We start from the raw sequence: 5,611 nt of genomic DNA, 5'->3' as shown, positions 1-5,611 counted from the left end.
AGAACTGTTCCCACATGTTTTTTCTCTATGCCAAGGGAACAGGAAAGGGGAGGCAACTAGAGACCATCAGGTCACCTTCACTATTCATAACTAAGAGAATGAACTCATCTCTCAAATATTTTAATAAATTCAAATCTTCCTATAACAGATTTATGCCACAATGTAACACTTCCCAAAAGTCTCAGTAGAGAAAGCAACAGAGAAATATGACTTACCAATTGTAATATTAGAGTATGACAAGAGTCGGGTGGCACTGTTTTCCTTATTGGCAAAGGTCAGTTCTGTCCTCTTTAATCAAAATGCAATCTCAGTAATTACTATTGAATGCCCTCACATGTGTGAGGGTGTACTAAGTACAATGCAGAATTAATCAAAGGACTGTGCAACCTCAGAATGCAAGGAGTTTCATTTAAGAAAACATATATAGGAACAATAACTTTCTAATTACTTGTTAACTAAGAAAACATATAATATATATGGATAATATCTTTCTTATTTAACTACTATTATTTTATTCTCATAGTAATTTTTGACAAGCAGCACATTCCAATTGGGACAATAAATTTATTTTATCTGCCTTCAACTAAAGAGTACATTGTTCTTAAAATTATAAATGAATTGGGCTAGGCTCGGTGGCTCATGCCTATAATCCCAGCATTTTGGGAGGCCAAGGTGAGAGAATTACCTGAGCCACATGTTTGAGATCAGTCTGGGCAACTTAGCGAGACCTCATCTCTATAATAAAAAATAAAAGTTTGCTGGGCATGGTGGGGCTTGCCTATAGTTCCAGCTATTTGGAAGGCTGAGGAGGAAGGATCACCTGAGTCCAGCAGGTCGAGGATGCGGTGGCCATGAGCATACCACTGCACTCCAGCTTGGGTGACAGTGAGACTGACTCAAAAAAAAAGAAAAAAGAAAAGAAAAAGAAAGTGAATTGATGTATTTACTTGGTGATAGATCTGTTTTTATCTGTGAAGCTTTTTATCTCTGCAGTCCCTTGCCTGACATATATCTCTCTTGTTTTTATCGCAGAACAATTTTTTTCTGTTCCTTATACACAACCATGTGTGCAGCGCACATGCACACTCACACACACCACACAGAGTGTCACTTTACAATGAACTCTTCCAATCCTAGTCCTTCTCTTTACTCTTGTTTCCATCTTCCTTTAATCTCCCTCTAGTATTTATTTTAAGCAACCGATGCATATTTATTGCACCCCCACCGAGTGTAAAGCATTGTGCTACATACTGGGGCCTCTGCCCCTCATTTTCCCTCACTACAGAACCCTGCTTGTACAGTTTACAGTACTTCCTTCTGATGGGGAGAAGGTAGGTAGAGTTAAAGGAGAGAGCTGGCAGAAGGAAGGAATATGACTGGTTCCAGAGGGAAAGACATTAAAGATAGAATTTGTAAACCAGGAGAAAGGAAACTGAAACAACACTGAGACCGTGTTGGGATTTGGAGTTGTGTTAGGGCTATAGGAGGAGGTTAAAGAAGCAGCAGCAACAGGTTTTGAGTGTTCTGTCAGGAATTTTATGGTAAGTGAAGTCAATTACTAAGTTCATACATTGAAACTTCTGCATTAAATTGGCAGCTTAGCCTTTTCAACTAGCTAGAATTCAAGTTTAAACACCTCAAAACCTTACATTTCTTTGGCATCACTGCAACTACTCTACTATCCTGCCTGTCCTCTGGCCCTCATTTCTTCATATCCATTGCTAAATTTTTGAAATGAAATCCCTGCATTCTTTTTAGAATAATTTGTGCTTCCTAAATGAAACCTAAAGAAGAAGTTGTTCTTACACCAAAAATCAAGATGTGTAAGACTTGATAGTCATTTAGAATTATCTCCTAACCTGTAGCTCTACAAAGATTTTCCAAATAGTTTGAACAATTGTTGAAAGACTGGCTGCACAGAAACAATAGCTTGAAATGCATCCAGACTTAGTAAAATGTTAAAAGTTGGAAAAATAATTGATTTTTCTAGTCAGTGTAGTTTTCATTTTAGCAATCTCCTTTATCAATTTGGTTTACAGTCTATGTCCTTTTGTGTCATAGCAGATATTGCACTAGTTATCTGCTTTAAAGTTTCAATATTTGGGATTTTTTTCATCTTTGCAGTAATGTCAAAGAAATGTAGGGTTTAGTGGTTATTAAACTTGGGATATGGCAAAAAAGAAAGAGATGATTCTTCATGAAAGGCTTCAGTGAGTCATCCAGAAATTTATACTTAGGCTTCTTGATAGTCAGTAATTACTGGATTGCAGTTATTTTTCAGAGGTGTTTACCCCGAGTTGAGGTTTTACCTTATTGATGATCTGTATCATGAGTTAACTCATGTTAATCCAATAATTTAAGTCAGTAGTCATCTGCTAGCCCATGTAGAATTACTATTTTACTGCTGGACACCCATTTTTAATTCCCTATCACAAAAGCAGTTTTGGGCTCAGAGAATTGAGGCATTCTCTGCCTCAAGGAATTTGCATTTGGTAAGAGAGAGATGTGAATACAAGGACTTTGATGTTACACTGGTACAAGTACCCCTATTCCTCCCCTCCCCTTCATAGAAAAACTGCCAAATGTGGTCCATGCATGTTGTCTCCATTTGTTTTCTTCTGGGTCTCTCTTGAACCCACTTGCAGAACCACCTCTTCACCAAAACTGCTCATGTTAGGAACATGAGTGGCTTCAGGTAAAGACATTGGTCGGTTCTCACCCTCCTCTGACATGACTTTTTGGCCTCATTTGGAACAAGTGGTCATTCTCACTCCAAACACCACATTCTTCGGGTTTTCTGTTTTCAATTTAACTTGCTGTTCTTCACAGCCTCATTTGCTGATTCTTCATCATCTTCCTGATTCTAAAAGTTGGTATAACCTAAGGTTCAGTCCTGGTTTCTTCTCTATTGAAATGCACTCTCTTAGTGATCTTGTTCTCTTATTAAAGTCTCATGGCTTAAAGTTCCATCTGTTCATTGACAGTTTCCAGATTCATACTGCTGATCTGAACCTCTCTCATGAACTCTAGCATTTCTGCTTGGGGTATCTAACAGGCATCCAAACATCCGTTTCAAACTCCTGGTCATTCCCCTTTGCCAAACTTGCTCTTTCTGCTTTCCTATCTCAGTTATTCCAGAAATCATCAATGCTAACATTGTGGTATATGCCCTTGCAGGCTCCTGCGGGTATGCATGTTTATTTTCCACTCTCATTCATGAGATCATATTATATATGAGGTTTTCTGTCTCTAAACTCTTCTCCCTCCCCCTGCCCTCATTTCTGTGTGTTTTGTATACTGTTAAATATTCTCTGGAAACCTAGCTTTTAGTGGCTACTTGGCTGTACCACAATTTATTAACTAATCCTTTATTGGTGAATATTGGGTTGCTACCCATGACTTACTATTATAATTAAAACTCTTAAAATAAATATTTTGTCATGCTAGTTTTGTACTGTCTCAGTATGGTAGCCACTAACCCCATGTGGCTATTAAGCCATTACATGTGACTAGTCTCAATGAAGATAAAATGTGACACACCAGATTTCAAAGACTGTACTCAAGAAACAAGGTGAAATATCTTAATAATTTTATATTGTTTATTGAAATAATACTTTGTTAAATTAGAGTTTTAGATTGAATAGAATATATTTAAAAATTGATTTCATCTTTGCCTTTTTGCTTTTTTCAATATGACTATAAGAGAATTAAAAATTATATGTGTAGTTCACATTGTATTTCTATTGTGCAGTGCTGTTTTACTTGCACAGTTCAAAACCTCAGTGTCATTCTTTCCTTCTCTCTTCCTCTTATACTCAATGTCCTGTTGTTGCTACCTTCAAAATGTAGCCAGAATCTGACCATTTTTTCTCCACCTCTTTTACTACCACTTAGATCCAAGGCTTTATTAATTCTTGCTTAGGTTTTTCTAAAAGGCTTTTAACTTTGGTTTCTGCTCTAATCTCAACATGGCCACAGTGATTCTTTCAAAACACGTGTCTCCTTACCTCAAAACCCTCCAATGGCTTCGTATCTTGCTTAGAGTAAACCAAATCCTCAAAAGTCAAGCCCTAAAAAGCTGGTTGCCATCTACCTTTTGATTTTATTTCTCTGTATCACATACTTCTCACATTGGGCCTATACAATTGCCCTTCCCGCTGCCTGGAGTGCTTGCCCTCCACATGTTGGCAGGACCTGTGCCTTCAGCTCTTTTAGGTCTTTGCTTCTTCATAAAACTTTTACTGAAAACTCTACTTAAAATCATTCACTTACCCTGCCTGACTGCTCCCAATAATTTCTAACTCTCTTTTTTGCTTCAAAACAAACAAACAAACCTTAGCACTTATCAGTATCTAACATAGTATGTAGTTTTGTTATTAATTGAATTTATTTTGTTTTTCCTCATTTGAACATAAGTTCCATAGGAGTAGGAAGCTTTCCTTTTTTTCACTGCTAAATCTCCAACTCAGAATAATTCTGAGCATGTAGGTACTTTTGGGTTTTGGTGACACTGAGTCATTTTTTAGTTTTCAAGGGTTATCAGTGTAAGATAATTTACTTTCACTCCCCTGTAAATTCCCAAGATTGTTTTTCTTTTTTTTTCTTTTTTCTTTTTGAGTTGGAGTCTCACTCTGTCGCCCAGACTGGAGTGCAGTGGTAGCTCCCGGCCACCGCAGCCTCAACCTACTGGGCTCTGGCGATCCTTCCACCTCAGCCTTCCAAGTAGCCGGAATTACAGGCATACGCTACCATGCCCGGCTGCTTTTTTATTTATTGTAGAGATGAGGTCTCGCTACCCAGGCGGGTCTCGAACCCGCGGGCTCAGGCAATCCACTCACCTCAGCCTCCCAAAGGCGCGGGATTACAGGCTGAGCCACCGAGCCCAGCCCAAGATTCTTTTTCATCCTCCTTTCTTAACTTAAAAATTTCCCCCTCTCTCTCCCAATGTAAAGAATCTATTATTTCCTCAAACTTTTACCCATTACTGTGGTGGGTTATAGCTGTCTCCTCACCTTGTTATTTACTTGGACCATTGTCTGCAATGATAAACCCATGGAGTCATATATGTTTACTTGTGAGGTGAGAAGCCATCAATGTAGCAACATAACAAAGAGTATAATGGATTATATTCTATTCCAAATTTAGTAATTTGGCCTACTAAGTAAACTGTTACCAAAAAACCCACACTTTTTAAAAAAAGAATCATGATTTGTAGGAGCAGGAAAGACATCCGGTAATGTTACTTCTAGTAGTTTGGTAAAAATTTAAAGTTTAAAAAAAAAAAGGAAAAAGTAGCATTTCAGTCCTTGACTAGATTCATTGTCAGTATTAGCTTGGTTACCTAGTTACCCTTAGTAGGTTGATAAGGTAGCATTTAAATGAGAATCTAGGTTCTCAAAATTATAAAATAGTGGTGATTTTAGGGTTATATTGATGATCTTTAACCAATTTCTAAAGTTTTGTGTTAGAACATATTGAAAGTGTTTCTTTTAATATACTCAACTCTGAATTATCTGTGCTTATGGTAGTCTGATAATGAATTGATATCTGAATTCCATTGTAAATCTGAAAATTGACCTAAAGCAAGATAGAGTCTTTACCAATGTTGTGA

This window comes from Carlito syrichta, unplaced genomic scaffold (assembly GCF_000164805.1).
Source record: "Carlito syrichta isolate Samal-C Ts95f unplaced genomic scaffold, Tarsius_syrichta-2.0.1 Scaffold304700, whole genome shotgun sequence".
NCBI lineage: Eukaryota > Metazoa > Chordata > Mammalia > Primates > Tarsiidae > Carlito > Carlito syrichta.
Note: the sequence above shows the minus strand (reverse complement) of the source record.